This window comes from Lepus europaeus, chromosome 11 (genome assembly GCF_033115175.1).
Source record: "Lepus europaeus isolate LE1 chromosome 11, mLepTim1.pri, whole genome shotgun sequence".
Lineage (NCBI taxonomy): Eukaryota > Metazoa > Chordata > Mammalia > Lagomorpha > Leporidae > Lepus > Lepus europaeus.
This window is the reverse complement of record NC_084837.1, coordinates 114,728,252-114,752,876: the sequence shown is the minus strand read 5'-3', so window position 1 is coordinate 114,752,876 and position 24,625 is coordinate 114,728,252. Positions and strand designations below refer to the sequence as shown.

At 47.0% G+C, this 24,625-nt stretch overlaps 1 long non-coding RNA gene across 1 annotated transcript in view; it reads right to left on the bottom strand.

Moving 5' to 3' along the window:
* Positions 1-2,023: 2,023 nt before the first annotated feature.
* The window catches only part of LOC133769684 (uncharacterized), a 171,817-nt gene continuing 149,215 nt past the window's right edge, over positions 2,024-24,625 (bottom strand). The window contains exons 3-4 of the long non-coding RNA XR_009867222.1: positions 10,646-10,721; positions 2,024-2,258 (exon numbers count right to left, since the gene is read on the bottom strand). This is a non-coding gene — a long non-coding RNA (uncharacterized LOC133769684). The remainder of the gene's footprint in view (positions 2,259-10,645; positions 10,722-24,625) is intronic.

Here is a 24,625-nt window from a genome sequence, read left to right as displayed (position 1 = left end):
GTCCCTTCCTCAGGATGGCCTGCCCCTCACAGGGAGGCCCCATGCCATTCAGAACCTAGTGACTCCTCACAGCTGGGGTTGAGGGGCAGAGTCCTGTGGTCCTGGCTCCCAGGAACAGCTAGATGTCGGTAGAGGACTTAGCATATTTCTAAGCCCAAAATTGCAATCCTGGATCCTGGAGGTGTCTATACTGCTCAGCAGGCAGGGTTAAATACGTCCATGTTGGAAAACGAGCAGCCCACAGCAGGTGTACAAACCCTGCCTGCTGAGCAAGGTCACCTCCAGGGCACAGACGCCAGAGTCCGGGCTTGGAAATGCTGAGTAACTCGCCCGGGAGGGGTGGAGCCAGAATCTGAGCCCGCATTGGTCCACTCTGCAGCCTGGGCCCCGGCTCCTCAGTGATCCTGCATCTGCTGTCTTCCCAAACAGTGGGAAGACCCAGGACATCCAGAAGCCCGTGGGCAGAATTAAGTCTTCTTAAGATACCACTGGAGTAGCATGGGGGTAGGGCAAGGGCCTCCGTCTGTTTTCTGGGACTGTAACAAAATACCCACGGCTCGGTGTTGGCTCATGACGCTGGGGTCCTGGTGAGGGCCTCTCAGCGGTATCAACACTACAGAGGAGCAGAAAGGGGGCGCGCTGCGAGCAGAAGAGGTGAGCACCAGGCAACCTTGCTTTTCAGAAACCTGCTCGCGCCAGAATGCACTCACTCCTGTGAGACTCGTCCCACTCTGTGGGCCCAGCACTGATCCCATCCTCGAGGGTGGAGCCCCCACGACCCTGTCACTTTCTGCTAGGCCCCACCTCTGCCTCACCACACTGGAGACCAAGCTTCCAACACATGAGCTTTTGCAGGGGCAAACCAAGTCCAAGTCATCGTGGGAGCCATGTTAACCAAGGATCGCAGAGAGAATTTAAAATCCTCCCCCTGGGGCGTGCAAAAGGGGAAAATCCAGGTGAGAAAAAGAAACCAGTGGTCAGCACAGCCACACTGAGCTTGCAGGAGCTGGACAGTGCCGCCTTCTGCTCTCTGCTTCTACAGATGAGCCAGCTAGTCAGGAGGGAAGCCACTATTTCCAACATACAGCACAGAGGGACCGGTTAAGGAACACTGAGTCTTGAGCTGGACCTGGGCTAGGAGTGGACACGTGGGCCAGGGCAGAGACTGCAGGCCTCCTCACGGCTGAAGGTCAAAACAGAGCACATGCTCCATCCTATGGACAGGTGCTTTCTGCTGCTCTGAGGAGACTCCTCCCTGCGGGTACTCAGCCTTCAGAGGGCTAAATGCTAACCACAGGAAAGCAGGCGTCCCAAGTGGCACACGACAGTCACGAAACCGATGGCCACACTCTCTTGGCCCAAGGATTCTTGAGTTCCCCGGCAGGTAATTTGACCAGTCTGGATGTGGATAGAGGAGGAACGTTTCCTGGCAATGCACCATGCTGGGGAGATGGTGTGAAGGGCGCCCAGGCCTGGCCGTGGTTTCTCGTGCATGGCTCAGGAGAGCCCAACAGAGGGAAGACGCTACCATGCCCGCGTGTGCTGGGACACAAGCCCTCGGCCTCAGTGCTTCGTGCACTCACGTGCCTGGAGCGGCTGTTCCCTCCATGATTACACTCACGCGTATTTTAGCATGTGTCTGCTGCTTCTTACTCATTTACACTTTGCACTTCAAAAGATTGTTTTGTTACGAGCTACTCAAGTTTTTCTTCTAAATGAGCCAGCAACTCTCCAAGAACCAGGAAGCAACAACTTGCCAAGAATAAATAAATGAACTCCAGAAGGCTTACATTTAAAACTGTGGAAGGTTTCAAGCAGGTTCTCTCTCTGGCTTAAAGCCATGTCCTAATCTCAGACATAAATCACAGAGTGGGGGACTACTGGCTGGGACACAACTTTCTTGTGAGCACCGAATTCAGCAATCATGTCTGATCGTGATTAATTAGGGAAATTTTAGTAAAAGAGTCCTGACACATGACGTAAGCAGAAACGTATAGTCAAGTGAACTAGCTCTTACCTGAAAGTCAGGCAGCCTCGGGCTTGGTCTGGTACAACGTTTGCTGGACGAGGTACAGGCTTTCCCCGGGCCTCAGCTTCCTCATCTATGGCTGTCTCAAACACGCGGAGATGAGAATCCCAAATATGCCCTTGTCAAATGCGTGCAATCAACAAGTCCGGGGCCTCAGAACTGTGCCTCAAGAGCGCATCGTGTTCACGTCAGACACTGTGGCTCAAGTCCATCGTGTTCACGTCCAAGTCTGAAGGCCAGACAAGAAGCAGAAGTGGGCTAGTGCAGCACAGGTCAGGAGATGTGAGGCTGAAAACACAGAGCCAGGGACCCTGCACCAGGCCACTGCTGTGGGCACTGTCTGCGAACAGCTCACACCTGAACTCCTGGGGGCCTGCCCTTGGCCAGTGGAAGCTGGAGCCGGCAGGAGGGAGCTGCAAGCCCCTCTCGGCCTCCAAAGGGGCCAGGCTAGAGGCGGGGTGTATTTTCTGCTGCAGGGGCCCCAGAACAGGCTGTGGCTCTCCCCTCACCCTGCACCACGCACTTGGGAGCTTCTTCCCAGCCTCTTCTCCCTCTCTCCCAGGTTCCACTGAGCAAACTCTCTGCAGACCTACCACACGTTGCTAAGAGTCCCTATCCTGGTCTCTGCTTCCATAAGCCTGAGCCACCATGAAGGACAGAAAAACCAGCTGTGTGCAGAGGCAGCCTAGGCCTGGCAGGGTCCAGGTCACCCATGTGGGCAGTGGAGGTGCAGGGCCCCAGAGAGCACAGGACACAGAGCCCCAGGGTCTGGGTGGGAGTTTGCTTCCTGTGTGCACTGGACAGCGGATCCTGCTGTGGGCCTGTGAGCAGCTTTTCTCTGCCAATTCAGCGCCCGTGGCCACTTGACCAAGCTGCGCCCTGAACTCTCAAGGAGGCTTTCATTTTGCAAACACAGATCCTCCAATTCTGGACATTTTTCCTGAGTTATTTCTGTAAGGATTTCTTCCTCTATGTTTTCTTTCAGGTCTCTTTGTGGAACTCCAGTAATTCACGTCTGGAATCTAAATTTGGCTTTAATTTTCTATTTTTCATCTCTTTCTATTTTTCACTTTTTTTTTTTTTGACAGGCAGAGTGGATAGTGAGAGAGAGAGACAGAGAGAAAGGTCTTCCTTTGCCATTGGTTCACCCTCCAATGGCTGCCGCGGCTGGCGCATCGCGCTGATCCGAAGCCAGGAGCCAAGTGCTTCTCCTGGTCTCCCAAGTGGGTGCAGGGCCCAAGCACTTGGGCCATCCTTCACTGCACTCCCGGGCCATAGCAGAGAGCTGGCCTGGAAGAGGGGCAACCGGGATAGAATCCGGCACCCCAACCGGGACTAGAACCTGGGGTGCCGGCACCGCAAGGTGGAGAATTAGCCTATTAAGCCATGGTACTGGCCTCTATTTTTTTTTTTTTTTTGCCAGGCAGAGTGGATAGTGAGAGAGAGAGACAGAGAGAAAGGTCTTCCTTTTTGCCGTTGGTTCACCCTCCAATGGCCGCTGCGGCCGGCGCATCGCGCTGATCTGAAGCCAGGAGCCAGGTGCTTCTCCTGGTCTCCCATGTGGGTGCAGGGCCCAAGTACTTGGGCCATCCTCCACTGTCTTCCCGGGCCATAGCAGAGAGCTGGCCTGGAAGAGAGGCAACCGGGATAGAATCTGGCGCCCCGACCAGGACTAGAACCCGGTGTGCCGGCGCCGCAAGGCGGAAGATTAGCCTGTTAAGCCACGGCGCCGGCTGCTGGCCTCTATTTTTCACCTTCTACATTCTGCAAGATTTTTATCATCATAATCTTCAGTTTTCAAAACTTTTGCAGGGGCCTTGGCATTTAGCACAGAAGGTTTATCTGCTGCCTGCTGTGCTGGTTCGAGTCCTGGCTGCTCCACTTCTGATACAGCTCCCTGCTAATGTGTCTGGGAAAGCAGTCTGGGGCAATGGAATGGGGTTGGGGGAAGATGTCTCGGCAGGGAAAAACCAGGTGCAAGAGAACAGCACACAGTGGACAAAGCCCCAAGAAAGGGAGGCTCAGGCTGCAGTGGTCCCTTTGGGAGGCAGGCCAGGGATGTGCGGCAGGCCAGGGCTGGGTCTGGGAGAACATGTGTGCCCCCTTCTTGAAGACCACCCTGATGAAGCTGAGGTCAGCCTTCCTCCAGCCAGAGCCCCAAGCTCCACCTGCTTTTCAAACCCAAGCATTTCATGAGAGGCACCTGTTGCTGTCTATGATTTCCAGGAGGTGAAGAAACGTGGGGAAGGCCCAGAGCCTCACATGCAGGCCTCATCTCCCATGGCTTCCCAGTGAACCTGAAGAAGAATGTGCCCTAATGCATCCCTCAGATCCCACAGGCTGTGAGACTCAGGAAAGCTGCTTCTCCCAGAGTCACAGAACTGGAGCAAAGGAAGAGAGGGCCCAGGGCAGCCCAGCCTGCGAGCCTTTCTGTGCCAGCACGAGCAAACGTTTCCAGTGCCCCCGCTCTGGGCACATGGTTGGCATCAGGGGTTCAGCATTGCTTTGGATGTTGAGTAATACCCTAACTGTGCCACTAGGGAAAAGGGACAGACACCCCAGAGAGTTGCCTCTGACAGAGTGGCTTCTCTGAGCATCGGGGAGTCTCCAGCATTCACCATCACGAGGAAGGAGTGGCTGGGGGAGGAGGGGAGGCTTCCTCAGAGACCAGGCAGCCCTGAGGCTACAGATCCCTTCGCTCCCTGGGCCACTCGGGGTTCCAGGTCCTTCTGGCTCTGCCAGGGCCAGGAGCCCTGGGTGCCGTCAGCCACCAAGCCAGAGTGCAGCCAGACTAGAAAGTCTTAAGGGCTAATTCTGAGGCCAGAGTGCTACTTAAAGTGATTGCCATTTGGGTGGGGTCTCCACCCACCCTCTCTGCTGCCTTCAGGGAACTGAAGGGAACTGAAATCTCCTGTGTGAACTGGAATTTCACCAGGAGCTGAAAGGCACCATCTGTCTGATACCAGGTAGGTCTCTAGTAATTGATAATTCCTGCTCTTCTGTCACATGGCAACCCATACATTTATACAGGTATTGTCTGTCAATTACAAATACAGTAAAGTTTTTATAAAAACTCCTCCTTAAAAAATAATGCCCAACACTGCTTTCTCAACTGTTCCTCGTCTTTCTACAGGCCTGTGCATCCTGACATTTTGTCATCGGCCATTGCCCACTTCCAATTTCCCCTCCATGCTCCAGACTCTAAGAAAGGGACCCAGCTCTGCCTCAGTGTCCTTATCATGAGAGCATTCAGACAAGCTGGAGGAGCATCCATTCCAGGTTACAGATGGGGAAACTGAGGCTTCAGGAGGGAAAACGTCCTGCTGGAGTTCCACCTCTGGCCAGTCTGACTCCAGATGCTGGGCTGCTAACCTCTAGGAAAGATCCTAATAGGTTTATCAGCCACTGTGCTGGGGACGTCTGAATGTGGGGACCTCACCTCTTGGAGCCAGGCTGAGTGGGAGTGACTGGCCAAAGTCCTTTCACCTCTGCCAAATGCAGCTTCAAGAATAATATAGCAGGCCGGCGCCACGGCTCACTAGGCTAATTCTCCACCTGCGGCGCCGGCAAACCGGGTTCTAGTCCCAATTGGGGTGCCAGATCCTGTCCCAGTTGCTCCTTTTCCAGTCCAGCTCTCTGTTGTGGCCCAGGAGTGCAGTGGAGGATGGCCCAAGTGCTTGGGCCCTGCACCTGCATGGGAGACCAGGAGAAGCACCTGGCTCCTGGCTTTGGATCAGTGCGGTGTGCCGACTGCAGAACGCCAGCCACAGCGGCCATTGGAGGGTGAACCAACGGCAAAAAGGAATACCTTTCTCACTGTCTCTCTTTCACTGTCCACTCTGCCTGTCGAAAAAAAAAGAATAATACAGCAAACAAGTAGGTTATAGGCCCACACTGTGTCCCATGCTGCCCCAAGCTGAGTAGGGGTGGAGAACAGAAGTGACCCCTGCCCCATCCCTGAAAAGTCTGGGGCCAAGGGGCAGTCCCTCTACTGCCTCGCTGTACCCCACTTGGTACAGAGAGGAGCACGGATCTTTATTTATGGACTAAAGAGCAAGCAAATGGCCCCAGCACACAAGGGGCTCTCAGCAAGCAACGGGAGCGTGGGCTCCTTCTCCTCAGCCAACCACACGACAGCTGACACACGGGGCTCCCTGGCTCTGCTGACCTCACAGAAGGGACATTGTGACACCACCTGCCTCACTAAGGGGCCCCCTGACTCTGCCAGGCTCACAGCAGGCACACCATCACAACGGCTGCCTCACAAAGGGGCACTATGACCCTGCCAGTCTCCCTGAGAGGACAACCCACCAGACCTGTCAGACATCTGCGGCGTCTGGGTGCAGGCTCTGCACACAAAGAAGAGCCCAAGCCCACCTGACGCCCCGACGGGGGCCCTGGGATCCAACCCGGTGACCCAGAGCTGTGCCTGACCCCGACTGAATCAGGAGCAGGAGCGCCTCAAGAGGACTGCCCCACCGCACGAGAATCAGCCTACCAGATGGGGTGCCCTGACCTCTCCTCTACCTGATGGGGTGCCCCTACTTCTCCTATGACTGATGGGGCACCCCTACCTCTCCTCTACCTGATGGGGTGCCCCTACCTCTCCTATGACTGAAGGGGCACCCCTACCTCTCCTATAGCTGATGGGGTGCCCCTACCTCACCCATATATAATGGGGTACCCCTACCTCTCCTATATATAATGGGGTACCCCTACCTCACCTATGACTGATGGGGTGCCCCTACCTCTCCTATACATGATGGGGTGCCCCTACCTCTCCTTAGCTGATGGGGTGCCCCTACCTCACCTATAGCTGATGGGGTGCCCACACCTCACCTATGACTGATGGGGTGCCCCTACCTCTCCTATACATGATGGGGTGCCCCTACCTCGCCTATAGCTGATGGGGTACCCCTACCTCTCCTACACATGATGGGGCACCCCAATCCCTCCTCAATATTACTGGGGCACCCCAACCTCTTTGCAATCTGACTGGGGTACCCCAACCTCTCCATCTGAATGGGGCACCCCAAGCTTTCCTGACGGACTGGGGTGCCCCAACGTGGACTAACTCGAAGAAAGGCATGCTCGGGCTCTACTGACTCTGTGACAGGGGCACCCTAACCTCCAATGATTCTGCCGGGTGCCCCATCCTGGAGTTCTATCAGGGTGCTGCAACCTGGACTGACTAAGAACAGGGAAGCCTGAGCCCAGCTGCCGCCATGACAGGGGCTCCCCAGCCTGCCTACGATGACAGCGGCACCCCCAACACGCCGGCCTCATCAACAGGGCGCCTGCCCCAGCCCGAAGGATGGACACGAGCTCCCACCCTGCCTGCCTCAGCCAAAGGGCTCCTCGACCAGCCTGGCGTCCTGCCCACACCTGGTGACAGGGGCGCCCCAGCTCCACCTGCCCGCAGCCTGCTTCTCTGCCCATGCGCCCCCAGCTTCCAGCCTCACAAAGAGCCCGACTCCACCTCGCCTGCCTCCACGCCTCGGGCCCCGGACAATGCCTGCCTGCCTTCAAGACAGGGCGCCCTCCAGCGAAACCAAGCCTGGCGCCAACCCACCTTTGACCTCTGTCCAGACAGACTGAACCCCCATCCTCTGTACCCCTCCATTCTCTCCCCCTAAAATAAAGCCTTCTCTTCTGTAACTGGCTGCCTCCTTGCCCTCTTAGAATGGAAAAATCCTAAACCTTGGCAGCCCTGGCAGTTGGCAATGTCCCAAGTGGGGGCTCTGCTGGGCAGGGAACATTCCACTGGCTGTGCATCCTCTGTGCCCAGCCTTGACAGGTTCAGGTCCTAACTCTTCATGCCTCCCTGGCCCCACGGGGGCTAACATCTACTCCCGGCATCCCACAGACAATGAAAACCCAAGTAGAAGTGCTCCACTTATCGAGGAGACCAAGTCCTCCCATTCACGCAGTTAACACGTAAAACAGCCGAACCAGAGCCATCAATACCATCGTTCATTTTTTCTAAATAATATCTACTCTTAAGGGAGAATGGCAGAAGTATGTTTAATATCATAACTTTGTCAAGAAAAACAAATGGTGCTGACACTATGGCCGAGTGTCTGCCTGGGAGGCTGGCATCCCCTATGGCCACCAGTTCAACTCCTGGCTGCTCCACTTCTCATCCAGCTCCCTGCTAATGGCCTGGGAAAAGCAGTAGGGCATGGCCCAAGTGCTTGGTCCCTTGCACCCACATAGGAGACTCCGGTGTTGCTCCTGGTTTCTGCCTTGGTTCTGGGCCAGCCACTGCCACTGCAGCCATCTGGGGGAGTGAGCCAGCAGATGGAATAACGCGCTCTCTCTCTCTCTCTCTCTCTCTCTCTCTCTCTGTAACTCTGACATTCAAATAAACAAATATTTTTTCAAAAAAGATATAGATGGACAGAGAGATCCAAGATGGCAGAATAGGGAGGGAGCTTACTGCTCTACTCTAAGAGAAGAGAGTGTAACAAAAATTGGAGAGAGTACAGTCTCAGGGAAGAGTTCAGGAGAAAATGGCAAAGCAAACTTCATGTTATTTAGAGGGACACTGTGCACCTACGTGGAGGGTGTGGACATGCACAACTCCGGACTCAGCAGCTGAGAAGCTCAGCACCAGCTCTGGAGTGAGGGGAGACCAGTCTGTGGCAGCCCAAGCCACTGGAGCTAAAGCTGCAGGAAGAGCCTGGTGGGGATGCCAAAGTAGAGGGTAAAAATTGGGGGCGCGTTGCTCTCTCCCCGACCACCCTGCATCGGCGTCCTGTAACAAGCTGAGACAGGGCGGGTGCCATTCTGGACATAGTAACAGCTGAGCCGCTCATTCTCCTGTGCCCAGCGACCAGCTGAGTGGAGATGCCTGCACCTGGCTGGGTGAACTGACAGGGGGCTGGGGGTCCTGACTGTGGGAGCTGTTGTGCCAGGACTGTAAAAACGCTGTGGCTGCTTGGGAGGGCTCAGGGTGTGCATGGGGCTTTGGGCAGTCCATGTGGGAGCTGCACACGGGACTCCCTGGTGAGGGTCACTGCTGTGGAATCTGGGCTTATACAGGTGACTGCATGGATCTTTGTGTGGTTCTTGTGGCAGCACAGACAATTACACCCACCGGGGCTAGCACCGGGCACTGGTCTCCTTAGCGGAGGGGAGGTGTGCGTGAGACTCTGCCAACAGAGTAGAAACTACCTCCCCTCTGAGAAAAAAAAAATGAGCACCCCTGACCTGAGGGTGTCACCTTGGACACTCCCTTCACCCAGAAGCACTGAAGAGGCCTCCCTGGCCACACCCACCACACACCTAGGGAGTCACTGAAAAAGTGGACACTCCACTAAGCCTAAGAGGCACAGTCCAAAGATAAAGCCATCACAGCACAAAAACAGAGTAAAACAACAAAGAAACCAGTGAGGATCTTTACACCTAACTGCCTAAGCTGTGACCTCGGCAATTAGTCTTAAACTAAAACATTGGACCACCCTAACCAACACAATAAAAACAGAAAGCCAGAAAAGGCCTTTTTAGGTATCCACACCTGAAAGGGCAAAGATAAACAGAAAATAGGAGTTCGGAGACTTATCCCAATAAACTGCTTTGGGAAATGGGGAATGGCATAGAGTCGTCATTTTCCAAATTAAGAAAACGGGTTCTTAAGTTACAGATCCCCAACCAGGGCGACAATGGGGCCACAGAAGGGGTGAAACTACACTGTCATGATTCACAACTCCTGTTGTCTTGCTTTGTAAAACTTAGCATGCGAATATGAGGGCAGATGTGATCACTAGCTAGGAATCACTGGTAAGAAAACAAAGGGCTTACACTATGAAGATGGCAAACAGTCCAGTACGTCGGCACCGGAGATGAACGTGTGTGGGCCCGGCTACGTGGGCTTTGGCAGCTCCTACATATGGAGTGAGTGAAACCACACTTCTTAATAAGCAAGAGTCATACCAAAGGTAGTGAGCAAACAAGTGACAACACAGAAAAGAAACAGAGACACGCTCAACTGGAAAAAAAGATCCATGCAGTTACCATTCTATTCTAACTACAGACCATCCAGACTTCTAGGGCACTAAGAGGCTCAATTCTGCTAAGGGTCTATAGGGCACCCTCTAGAAATTGAATGTTCTTCTGCTCATATAATTACAGTATTTATGGAATGATATGTGTAAAAGCAAATTTTCATTTGTTAATTCTGAAAATTTTACTTACTTCCAAACTATACTCCAAAATTTTAAAAGATAAGCTTTGGTAATGACACTCTCCAAGAAAAAGGTATTATGTAAATCAAATACTTTTGCCTAAGTCAAATTATTCAATTATTACTTTCCAATAAGACTGCTCCAAAGACAAGCAGAATAAACCTTACATTTTGCAAAACATGTAAAATCCAAGATCTCAGAATGGAAGCCAGATGAAGCTCCTACGTTCTATAGTCATTTTATCCAAAGCAATCCTAGACAAGTTTTGCTAATTCTAACCTATTCTCTTGTTGCTATATCATTTAGAGAAGCTTTAAGAAATGAAAAACAAACCAAGTCGGACTTTCTTCAAGCTTTTAAAGGCACACAAATAATAGGAAGGTGAGGTACTTCTTTTACATTCCTGACAACATAAAGCAAATACACTCACTGCTGGTTTTGTTCATTCAGAGCATGCACGCCCCGGAGATCAGAAAGAGGTGTTCTGGGACTTTTCCGGGTTATATCTAGCAAGAGAAAAAAAAAGGAAAAAATTTCAAATGAGTATTAAGAAAAATTACACATGAAACAAGTTTACTAAAAACAATGAAATTAACGTATTTTCAATAGCAACTGTTTGTGAAAAATGACAGAAACATCTGAAAGACACGAACTAAGTCCCATAACTGTGTTTACAAATGCACCCAATTAGAGAACTTAATAACGAACTCTTAATTCTTCTTCCTTACTTAAAGGTAATTTGTTTATTTGAAAGACAGAGCTACGGGGGTAGCAATGGCAGGGAGAGAGATGGACCAATCTTCCCTCTGCTGGTTCACCACCCAAATAGCAGCAGTACCAGGGCTGGGCTAGACAGAAGCCAGGATCCAGGAGCTTCATCTGGGTCTCCCACGCGGGTGCTGCTTTTCCAGGCCATTAGCAGGGAGCTGGACTGGAAGTCGATTCGCTGGGACACAAACTGCAGCCCAGATGCGATGCCAGCATCACAGGCAGCAATTTAACCCACCTAAGCCACAATACCAGCCACATTATTTCTTCTTTCCTTTAAACATTAACCTCAGGAAACATGAGTGAAACCAGGAAGACGTTCTAGAAGTAGACAAACACCTTCTTTATGTTCAAATCCCACCCCCACACACAAATTTTACTAAGATCCCTTTGCATCATTTTCAGCAATAAATATACTGACAACATGGACTATAAATCTCAGAGATCAATCGACCTTAAAGAGAAAGGCACTGTTGGAGCCATTGTTAGGGCACAGCAGGTTAAGCTGCTGCCTGCAGTGCCAGCATCCCAGAGAGGCACTGGCTCATGTCTCAGCTGTTGCACTTCTGGTCCAGATCCCTGCTAATGCAGCTGGGAAAGCAATGGAAGAGGGCCCAAGTGCTTGGACCCCTGCCAACAGTGTGGGAGACTCAGCTGGAATTCCAGGCTCCTGGCTTTCACCTGGTCCATCCACATCTGTTGTGGGTATTTGGGGAGTGAAGCATCAGATGGAAGATCTCTCTCTCTCTATCGTTCTCTCTCTCTCTAACTCTGCCTTGGAAGGAAAGAAGAGAAGGGAGGTAAGGAGGGAGGGAAGGAGGGGAGGAGGGAGGGAGGGAGGGAAGAATCAAAGATGACAACTTTTTCCTTAATGACTATGAGTATTTAAAATGGGGGATGGGCGTTCCAGCAAAGCAGGTGAAGCCATAGCTTGCAGTGTCAGCACCCACACTGGAGCACTGGTTCATGTTTCAGATGCTCTACCTCTGATCCCGCTCTGATTGTGCACCTGGGAAAGCAGCGGAAAACAGCCCTGGAAAACACCCCAAGTCCTTGGACCTCTGCCACCCACATGGGAGAGAGGGATGGAGCTGGCCCAGCCCTAGCAGCTGCAGCCATTTAGGGAGCGAACCAGAAGACGGAAGATTTTTCGCTCTTTGTCACTCCCTCTTGCTGTCACTATGCCTTTCAAATAAATAAAATAAATCTTAAAAATTTAAAGATATCATTTTCACAAGTTGTAAGATTAAACCTTAAGTTTTGTAATGTAAGGCTGGCTATCAAGTTTCTCTCTCTCTCTCTCTCTCTCTCTCTCTCTATATATATATATATATATATATATATAAAGCATTTAATGTAAGGAAAAATGGGAAGGAAAAAATTTCTTTAGTTGAGATGACATAATCTACAAGAATTCTGAGGAATCCAGAAAAAACTACTGAGACTAAAAAATGAGTTCAGCAACATTCCAAGAAACAAGATCAATGTGCAAAAATCAATGATATTTCTGTAAAATGACAATAAATACAAGAGTAAAATTAAGAAAATAACTCCATCAACAGCATCAAAAGAACAGGAATAAGTTTAACAAGAAGTTACAATACATCAACAACGAAAAATACCAATGATCATTAAAAAGATTTACGGAAGAGCTAAATCAACAGGATGCCATCAACGTTCATGAACTGGAAAACATGGCATTGTTAAGAGAGCAATGCTCCTCACATTAATGTACAGATCAATGTCATCTCTATTAAAATCCAAGCTACCTATTTCGCAGAAACAACAGGCTGATCACAGCATTAATATAAAAGGCAAGAGACCCAGGAGAGCCCAAACAACCTCACAGAGAAAGTTGAAGGATTCACATTTCCTATTACAAAACCTACTACAAAGACACCAACCACGCCAGTCAATGGAAGAGAAATGTCAGTCAGCAACAAATCTTCACGCTTTACGATCCATTTCTGTTAAGACTTCCAAGACACTCAATGGAAAGAATACTTTTTCCAACAAACACCACTGTGAAAACTCACCGGATGCAAAAGAACGAAGAGGGAGGACAGGTGTTAGGAGCAATGGGCATCAAGTCAGCGCCTGGTTCAAGTCCTGGCTCCTACACTTCTAATCCAGCTCCCAGCTGATGCACACCCTGGGAGGTAGCAGCTGATGGCCTGAGTACTTGGATGCCTGCCACCAACATGGGAGACCCAGCCTGAGCTCTGGCAAATTTCAAAACGAACAATGGAGCTCAGATTCAAAGGTACTACAAGTCACCAGCAGGGTAAACACAAGCAGAAATCGTGATCTAGAGACCCTGAAGTCAGACTGTTAACAACCAAAAATAGAGAAAAAGTCTGAATGCATCCAGAACGGACAAAGGTAGATTCTATGTAGGGAAATGACAACAGGTTGACCTTTGAGTTACTCTTTATGAATTGTAAAAGTCAAAAGAAAATGAAACTTTATCCCAAGTGCCAGAAGTTTAACAGTGCCTGGTGATGGTAACCGTATGAAACCCAATACATGAAACTTTATAAAGCAGTGACTCGACTTAGAAAAGTATTCAGTAGGGTTCCAAGATGATGGAAAGGGAGGGAGCTTACTGATAGTTCAGGAGAAGGCAGTTTAATAAAAGTGGCGATAGTGTCGTCTCAGGGAAGTGTTAGGGAGAAATCGGCAGAGAAACTCTTCTGTAATTAGCGGGACACGGTGGATCTAGGTGGAGGGCACGGGCACCCACGGCTAGGGACCCCAGCTGCCAAGAGCCTCTGCACCAGCGCTGGAATTGAGGTGAGACAAAACTGCAGTAGTCCGAGACACTGGCAGAGAAGTGGCAGGAAGAGCCTAGAGGGGACGAGGCTTGAGGTCCATGGGGAAAAGTACACCAGCCTAGCTCGAGGAGAGGAAAATGAAAAGGGACGGTATGGACACAATTCTCTCTCTCCACACACCTTACAAAGCCATGCAAACCGACAGAGTAGACGCCATTTTGGACACACGTAACAGCTGCACCAGCTCGGGGCTGCGCTGGGCAATCAGCCGAGCAGAAAAACTTGACTCTGGTGGGGAGTAATAACAGGAGACTAAAACCTAGTGAATCTGTGGAGCTTATGAACTGGGACTGTGCGGAAAAAAAAAAAACAACTGAGGGTGTGTGGGAGAACTCACAGTGTGGCTGAGATGTGATTAGTCTCAGTGGGAGATGCTACAAGCTCGGGCAGCCCTGGCTACCTGGTGAGAGACATAGCAGGGGAATCTGTGTGGTCCTTGGGACAGAGCAGACAAATGTACCCGCTGGGGCAAGTGCTCAGGCACTGATTGCCATCGAGGAGAGGAGCTCAGTTGAGTGGAATTACTTCCCTTCTGATTAAAGAGAGAGAGAGAGAGAGAGAGAGAGAGAGAGGGAGAGAGGGAGAGAGGGAGAGAGAGAGAGAGAGAGAGGGAGAGAGGGAGAGATAGAGAGAGGGAGAGAAGGAGAGAGGGAGAGATAGAGAGAGAGAGTGAGTTACCTCATCAAACCTAGGTGTGTCACCTTAGGCACACCCTTAACCCCGAAGAACTGAATAGAGGTCTCTGGCCACACCCAGCACAAGCCTCTAGAGATTCACCGAAAGCAGACATTCCATTTATCTACAGAGTCATAGTATAATGAGAAAAGCCACCACAGTGGAAGAAAAAAAAAGAAAAAAAAAAACAACCAATGAGTATCTCCACAAATGCCAAAAAACAAATGCAATAACTGAGAAAACAACAAGGAAGACAACATGACGCTCCCAAAAGAACATGACACTTCAATGCAAGATCATGAAGATGACGAGATAGGAGAAATGCAAGATAAGGAACTAAAAAAAATTTATTATAAGAATATTTAGAAGTAATCAAAAATAAATGCATGAACTACTGAAATCCTTGCAGGACAGGAAAGAACATCTCTCTCGTGAAAATGAAATCTTAAGGAGGAACCAAAATGAAATGAGGAATTTAATAGAACATGAAATTGAGATATTGAAGAGAAATCAAAATGAAGAATTCAATAGAACAAATAAAAAACACAGTTGAGTGCCTTAAAAACAGAATCAGTGAGGCAGAGCAAAGAATGTTGGACTTAGAAGACAGAGCACAGGAAAGTATACAGTGAAACCAAAGACAAGAAGAGGAAATTAGAAATCTAAAAAATACTGTTGGGAATCTACAGGATACTATTAAAAAACACAACATTGGGGTTCTTGGAGTTCCTGAAGGCATGGAGAGAGAGAAAGGATTAGAGGGCCTTTTTAGCGAGATACTAGCAGACAACTTCCCAGGTTTAGAGAGAGAAAGAGACATCCAAGTAGAGGAAGCACACAGCACTCCCAATAAACATCATCAGAAATGAACCTCGCCACGACACACTGTAATCAAACTCGCAACCGTAAAAACAGAAAGAAAAGATTCTAAAATGTTCGAGAGAGAGAAACGCCAGATTACTCTCAGAGGATCTCCAATTAGACTCACAGCAGACTTCTCATCAGATACCCTACAGGCTAGGAGGGAATGGTGAGATATAGCCCAAGCACTAAGAGAAAAAAAACTGCTATCCCAGAATAGTATATTTTGAATATCTCTCATTGGTGAACGAAGGTGAAGTAAAGACCTTTCATAGCAAACAGAAATTGAAAGAATTTGTTGCCACTCATCCAGCCCTGCAAAAGATGCTTAAAGATGTGTTACACATAGAAACACGATCATCAATACGAAAGAAGGTAAAGGAAGAAAATCTCTCAGTAAAAGATCACAGGAAGTTCAAAGTATATATTAGAAGTATCTGAAAAAACGGCAGGGCAAAGTCACTACTTATCAGTGGTCACATTGAACGTTGATGGCCTCAACTCTCCAGTTAAAAGACACAGACTGGATGAATGGATTAAAGAACAAAACCCATCTATTTGCTGTCTACAAGAAACACATCTTTCCAGCAGAAGTGCATGCAGACTGAAAGTGAAAGGATGGAAAAAGATATTCCATGCCAACAGACACCAAACTAGAGCTGGCATCATCATCTTAATATCAGACAAAATAAACTTTAACACGAAAACTGTTAAGAGAAAAACGAGGGGCACTATATAATGATTAGGGGGTCAATTCAACAGGAAGATGTAACTATTATAAACGTATGTGCACCTAATTACAGGGCACCGGTTTATTTAAAGGATATGTTAAGGGACTTAAAGGGAGACTTAGACTCCAATACAATAGTACTGGGGGGCTTCAATACTCTACTTTCAGAAATAGACAGATCAACCGGACAGAAGATCAACAAGGAAACAGCAGATTTAACCAAAAAATGAAATCTGGTCATTTGCAACAAAATGGAGGCATCTGGAAAACATCATGCTGAGTGAAATAAGCCAGTCCCAAAGGGACAAATATCATATGTTCTCCCTGATTTGTGACAACTAACGGAGCACCAAAAAGGAAACCTGTTGAAGGGAAATGGACACCATGAGAAACAGTGTCATGATCAGCCCTTGTCCTGACTGTTGATGAACAACTTAATACTTTATCCCTTTTAATATTTTTTTGTTCTACTTAATACTATTGGTTGAACTCTTTAACACACAATTATTTTTAGGTGTTTAAATTTAACAGAAAAAGCGATCCCTGTTAAATATAAGAGTGGGAATAAGAGAGGGAGGAGATGTACAGTTCGGCACATGCTCAATCGGACTTGCCTCCAAAAAACTGTCAGCCCAGAATATTATATCCTGCAAAGCTCTCATTTGTGAATGAAGGTGAAATAAAGACCTTTCATAGCAAACAGAAATTGAAAGAATTTGTTACCACTCATCCAGCCCTGCAAAAGATGCTTAAAGATGTGCTGCACACAGAAACACAGAAACATGGTCAGCAATATGAAAGAAGGCAAAGGAAGAAAACCTCCCAGTTAAAGATCATAGGAAGCTCAAAGCATATACTAGAACATATCTTTGGGAAAATAGCAGGGCAAAGTTACTACTTATCAATAGTCACATTGAACGTTAATGGACTCAACTCTCCAGTGAAAAGACACAGACTGGCTGAATGGATTAAGGAACAAAACCCACTTATTTGCTGTCTACAAGAAACACATCTTTCCAACAAAGATGCATGCAGACTGAAAGTGAAAGGTTGGAAAAATATATTCCATGCCAACAGAAACCAAAAAAAAAAGTAGGTGTAGCCATATTAATATCAGACAAAATAAGCTTTAACACAAAAACTGTTAAGAGAGACAAAGAAGGGCACTATATAATGATTAAGGGTTCAATTCAACAGGAAGATGTAACTATTATAAATTATATGCACCTAATTACAGGGCACCAGTTTATTTAAAAGATATATTAAGGGACTTAAAGGGAGACTTAGACTCCAATACAATAGTACTGGGGGACTTCAATACTCCACTCTCGGAAATAGACAGATCAACAGGACAGAAGATCATCAAGGAAACAGATTTAATCAACACTATTGCCCAGATGGATCTAACAGATATCTACAGAACTTTTCATCCTACACTTAAAAAATTTACATTCTTCTCAGCAGTACATGGAACCTTCTCTAGGATTGACCACATACTAGGCCACAAAGCAAGTCTCAGCAATTTCATAAGAATGAGAATCAAACGATGCAGCTTCTCAGACCACAGCGGAATGAAGGTGGAAATTAGCAACTCAGAAATCCCTGGAGAGTATGCAAACACATGGAGACTGAACAACATGCTCCTGAATGAACACTGGGTCATAGAAGAAATCAAAAGGGAAATCAGAAACTTTCTGGAAGTAAATGAGGATAACAACACAACATATCAAAACTTACGGGATACAGTAAAAGCAGTGTTGAGAGGAAAGTTTATAGCAATAGGTGCCTACATCAAGAAATTGGAAAGGCACCAAATAAATGAAATTTCAATGTATCTCAAGGATCTAGAAAACCTGCAGCAAACCAGACCCAAATCTATTAGGAGAAGAGGAATAATTAAAAGCAGAGAAAAAATCAACAGGATTGAACAAAACAAATTACAAAAAATCAGCCAAACGAAGAGCTGGTTTTTTTTTTTTTAAAAAGAATAAAATTGACACACCATTGGCCCAACTAACTAAAAAAAGAAAAGACCCAAATCAATAAAATCAGAGATGAAAAAGGAAATGTAGCAACAAATACCAAATAAATAAAAAGAATCATCAGAAATTACTACAAAGAGTTGTATGCCAGCAAACAGGGAAATCTATCAGAAATGGATAGATTCCTGGACACATGCAATCTACCTAAATTGAGCCATGAAGACATAGAATCCTAAATAGACCCATAACTGAGACAGAAATTGAAACAGTAATAAAGGCCCTCCCAACAAAGAAAAGCCCAGGACCAGATGGATTCACTGCTGAATTCTACCAGACATTTATTTATTTATTTATTTTTATTTTTTTGACAGGCAGAGTGGACAATGAGAGAGAGAGACAGACAGAGAGAAAGGTCTTCCTTTGCCATCGGTTCACACCCTAGAACAGCTGCGGCCAGCGTGCTGTGGCCGGTGCACTGTGCCCATCCAAAGCCAGGAGCCAGGTGCTTATACTGGTCTTCCATGCAGGTGCAGGGCCCAAGGATTTGGGCCATCCTCCACTGCACTCCTGGGCCACAGCAGAGAGCTGAATAGGAAGAGGAGCGACCGGGACAGAATCAGGTGCCCCGACTGGGACTAGAACCCGGTGTGCCGGCGCCGCAGGCAGAGGATTAGCCTATTGAGCCACAGCACCGGCCCCTACCAGACATTTAAAGAAGAACTAACTCCAATTCTTCTCAAACTATTCAGAACAAACGAAAAAGGGGGAATCCTCCCAAATTCTTTCTATGAAGCTAGCATCACCTTAATCCCTAAGCCGGAGAAAGATGCAGCATTGAAAGAAAATTACAGACCAATATCCCTGATGAACATAGACGCAAAAATCCTCAATAAAATTCTCGCCAATAGAATACAACAACACATTAGAAAAATCATCCACCCTGACCAAGTGGGATTTATCCCTGGTATGCAGGGATGGTTCAATGTTCACAAATCAATCAATGTGATACACCACATTAACACACTGCAGAAGAAAAACCATAATGTTATCTCAATAGATGCAGAGAAAGCATTCGATAAAATTCAACACCCTTTCATGATGAAAACTCTAAGCAAATTGGGTATAGAAGGAACATTCCTCAATACAATGAAAGCAATTTATGAGAAACCCATAGCCAGCATCCTATTGAATGGAGAAAAGTTGGAAGCATTTCCACTGAGATCTGGTACCAGACAGGGATGCCCACTCTCACCACTGCTATTCAGTATAGTTCTGGAAGTTTTAGCTAGAGCCATTAGGCAAGAAAAAGAAATTAAATGGATACAAATTGGGAAGGAAGAACTCAAACTATCCCTCTTTGCAGACGATATGATTCTTTATTTAGGGGATCCAAAGAACTCTACTAAGACTATTAGACTCATAGAAGAGTTTGGATAAGTAGCAGGAAATAAAATCAATGCACAAAAATCAACAGCTTTTGTATACACAGGCAATGCCACGACTGGACTGAGAAAGAACTTCTAAGATCAATCCCATTCACAATAGCCACAAAAACAATCAAATACCTTGGAATAAACTTACCAAGGACGTTAAATATCTCTAAGATGAGAATTACAAAATCTTAAAGAAAGAAATAGAAGAGGATACCAAAAAATGGAAAAATCTTCCATGCTCATAGATTGGAAGAATCAATATCATCAAAATGTTCATTCTCCCAAAAGCAATTTATAGATTCAATGCAATACCAATCAAAATACCAAAGACATTCTTCTCAGATCTGGAAAAAATGATGCTGAAATTCATATGGAGGCACAGGAAACCTCGAATAGCTAAAGCAATCTTTTTTTTTTTTGACAGGCAGAGTGGATAGTGAGAGAGAGAGACAGACAGAGAGAAAGGTCTTCCTTTGCCGTTGGTTCACCCTCCAATGGCTGCAGTGGCCGGCGTGCTGTGGCCAGTGCACTGCACTGATCTGAAGGCAGGAGCCAGGTGCTTCTCCTGGTCTCCCAAGGGGTGCAGGGCCCAAGCACTTGGGCCATCCTCCACTGCCTTCCTGGGCCATAGCAGAGAGCTGGCCTGGAAGAGGGGCAACCGGGATAGAATCCTGCGCCCTGACCGAGACTAGAACCCGGTGTGCCGGTGCCGCAAGGCGGAGGATTAGCCTGTTAAGCCACGGCACCGGCCGCTAAAGCAATCTTGTACAACAAAAACAAAGCCGGAGGCATCCCAATACCAGATTTCAGGACATACTAAAGGGCAGTTGTAATCAAAACAGCATGGTACTGGTACAGAAACAGATGGATAGACCAATAGAACAGAATAGAAACACCAGAACTCAACCCAAACATCTACAGCCAACTTACATTTGATCAAAGATCCAAAACTAATCCCTGGAGCAAGGACAGTCTATTCAATAAATGGTGCTGGGAAAACTGGATTTCCATGTGCAGAAGCATGAAGCAAGACCCCTATCTTTCACCTTACACAAAAATCCACTCAACATGGATTAAAGATCTAAATCTATGACCCGACACCATCAAATTATTAGAGAACATTGGAGAAACCCTGCAAGATATTGGCACCAGCAAAGACTTCTTGGAACATACCCCAGAAGCACAGGCAGTCAAAGCCAAAATTAACTATTGGGATTGCATCAAATTGAGAAATTTCTGTACTGCAAAAGAAACAGTCAGAAAAGTGAAGAGGCAACTGACAGAATGGGAAAAACATTTGCAAACTATGCTACAGATAAAGGATTAATAACAAGACTCTACAAAGAGATCAAGAAACTCCACAACAACAAACAACCCACTTAAGAGATGGCCCAAGGACCTCAACAGACATTTTTCAAAAGAGGAAATCCAAATGGCGAATAGGCACATGAAAAAATGTTCAGGATCACTAGCAATCAGGGAAATGCAAATCAAAACCACAATGAGGTTTCACCTCACCCCAGTGAGAATGGCTCACATACAGAAATCTACCAACAACAGATGCTGGAGAGGATGTGGGGGAAAAGGGACACTAAGCCACTGTTGGTGGGAATGCAAACTGGTTAAGCCACTATGGAAGTCAGTCTGGAGATTCCTCAGAAATCTGAATATAACCCTACCATACAACCCAGCCATCCCACTCCTTGGAATTTACCCAAAGGAAATTAAATTGGCAAATAAAAAAGTGGTCTGCACCTTAATGTTTATTGCAGCTCAATTCACAATAGCTAAGACCTGGAACCAACCCAAATGCCCATCAACAGTAGACTGGATAAAGAAATTATGGGACATGTACTCTATAGAATACTATATAGTGTGGGGAACCGCAGGCTGGCCACCTGTGAGAACCTCCTCATCTGCATAGCTTGCAGCAATCGGTCGACCACAAGGCCCACGAAAACAGCCAGGTGAAACAGATGAAACAGAATGGACTCTGCATAAACAACTAGGAGGAACCCGGTGAAACAGATGAACTTTCGACCTGAGACTATACGCGTCCTTTCATCTGATTGGACAATACCAGCGTGAACTGCACGTGAAGAGAGCCGCTACTGGCTGTGGAGCGGATGCTCCACGGGACTTGTGGTATAAAGGGACATTGGGAATTGGGCTTGGAGCTCCTCCTTCTCTTTCCTTCTCTCCCCCCCACTCTTTCCTTCTGCCCCCACAAGTAAAAGTTCCTTGAGAACCGAGAAACAGTGACCGTGTCGTGATTGCGTTGGACCCTTGCTGGCGAGGGTCCGACAATACAGCAGTAAGAAAACAATGAAATCTGGTCATTTGCAACAAAATGGAGGCATCTGGAACACATCATGCTGAGTGAAATAAGCCAGTCCCAAAGGGACAAATATCATATGTTCTCCCTGATTTGTGACAACTAACGGAGCGCCAAAAAGGAAACCTGTTGAAGTGAAATGGACACTATGAGAAACAGTGTCATGATCAGCCCTTGTCCTCACTGCTGTTGAACAACTTACTATTTTATTCCTTTTAGTATTTTTTTGTTCTACTTAATACTATCGATTGAACTCTGTAATTAATACACAATTATTCTTAAGTGTTGAAATTTAACTGAAAAGTCATCCCTGTTAAATATAAGAGTAAGAATAAGAGAGGGAGGAGATGTACAATTTGGGACATGCTCAATCGGACCTGCCCCAAATGGGAGAGTTAGAAACGTGCCAGGGGATTCCAATTCAATCCCATCAAGGTGGCATGTACCAATGCCATCTCACCAGTCCAAGTGATCTTTTTCTGTTCAAAATTGATCATAATGATAGGACTAAGAGTCAAAGGGATCACATAAACAAGACTAGTGTCTGCAAATACTAACTGACAGAATAAAAAAGGGAGAGAACGATCCAACATGGGAAGCAGGATACACAGCAGACTCATAGAGTGGCAGATGTCCTAAACAGCACTCTGGCCTCAGAATCAGCCCTTAAGGCATTTGGATCTGGCTGAAGAGCCCATGAGAGTAATTTTAGGCATGGAAAGCCAAGACACTCTGGCAAAACAACAACAACAACAACAAAACAAAAAAACCCCCACAAACCTATATGAAAGATCTCTGTGAGTGACATCCCAGTGGGAAGAATGGGTCATCAAAGAAGAAGGTACCTTTCTCTGAAGGGAGGAGAGAACTTCCACTTTGACTATGACCTTGTCTAAATAAGATCAGAGTCAGCGAACTCCAAAGGCCTCCACAGCCTTGGCAACTCATGACAAGAGCCTAGGGTGATTACTGACGCCATAAACAAGAGTGTCAATTTGTTAAGTCAACAACAGGAGTCATTGTGCACTTACTCCTCATGTAATATCTCTGTCCTTAATGTGTTGTACAATGTGATTTAATGCTATAACTAGTACTCAAACAGTATTTTTCACTTTGTGTTTCTGTGTGGGTGCAAACTGTTGAAAGCTTTACTTAATGTACGCTAAATTGATCTTATGTATATAAAGATAATTGAAAATGAATCTTAATGTGAAAGGAAGGGGGGGAAGAGGGAGCAGGAGAGGGGAGGGTTGTGGGTGGGAGAGAAGTTATGGGGGGAAAAAGCCACTGGAGAGTGAAACAAAGGCAAAAATGAAGACCTTTCTGTCGCTCTCTCTCACTGTCCACTCTGCCTGTCAAAAATAAAAAAAAAAAAGAAAAAAACTAACTGATGGAATTCAAAGGGAGAGAACGGTCCAGCATGGGAAGTGGGATACACAGCAGGCTCATAGAAAGGCAGATGACCTACACAGCACTCTGGCCCTTAAGGCATGCGGATCCGGCTAAAAAGCCCAGGAGAGTTTCTCACGCATGGAAAGCCAAGACACTGTGGGAAAAAAAGACCTAAATGCAAGATCTCTGTGAGTGAGATCCCAGCAGAAAGAACGAGCCATCAACAAGGGAGGTATCTTCCTCTGAAGGGAGGAGAGAACTTCCACTTTGATTACGGCCTCGTCTAATTGAGATTGGAGTTTGTGAACTCAAGAGGCTTCCATAGCCTTAGCAGCTCATGACAAGAGCCTCAGGTGATTACGGACATCAAAAATAAGAGTGTCAATTGTGAAATGAACAACGGGAGTCACTGTGCACTTACTCCCCCCCCCCCCCGCCCCATGTAGGATCTCTGTCCTTAATGAGTTATACTATGCGAATTAACAGTACAACTAGAACTCCAACAGTACTTCATACTTTGTGTATCTGTGGGTGAAAACTGTTGAGATCTTTACTTAGTATATACTAAGTTATCTTCTGTGTGTAACGATAGTTGAAAATGAATCTTAATGAAGAATGGGTTATAAGAGGGAGTGGGAGATGGGATGGTTGCAGGTGGGAGGGAGGTTATGTGGGGAAAAGCCACTATAATGCAAAAGTTGTACTTTTGAAATTTGTATTTATTAAATAAAAGTTTTAAAAAAAGAAAAGTATTCTGCTGAGGAAAGAACACAAAGACACTGACAATGTGTAGCACACCAGGGGTCCTCACAATGGCTCTGATAGTGCACAACCCGTAAATCCATGAAACATTCGCTGTATACATGAGCTTGTGGGGAAAACGGAATTAAAAGGTAACGCGTATGTTCTATGAACATTGTGAAGTCCATTGTACAACTGCATACACATACACAAGCCGCCGCCTGCACTGCTGGCATCCCACAGGAGCGTCTTTTTGAGACCTGGCTGCTCCACTTCCGATCCAGCTATTTGCTAAGGCCTGGGAAAGCTGGAGAAGATGGCCAAAGTCGTTGGGCCTCGCACCCAGGTGGGAAGACCCGGAGGAAGCTCCTGGTTCCTGGCTTCAGATCGGCACAGCTCTGGTTGTTGCGGCCAATTAGGGGGTGAACCAGCAGATAGAAGACCTCTTTCTCACTCTCTGCCTCTCCTTCTCTAGCTCTGCCTTTCATTACCCGCCTCTGATCCTCTCTCCATTCTTGTCCTTGCCACCCGATAGTATGGATGAATACCAGAGACAAAGTGTAGACACTATATGATCTCATTATCTGAAACGGAGGATCTAGGAACACAAAAGGTGACAGGATGGCAGTTACCTCTGAGGAGGAATGAGCTGAGAAGAG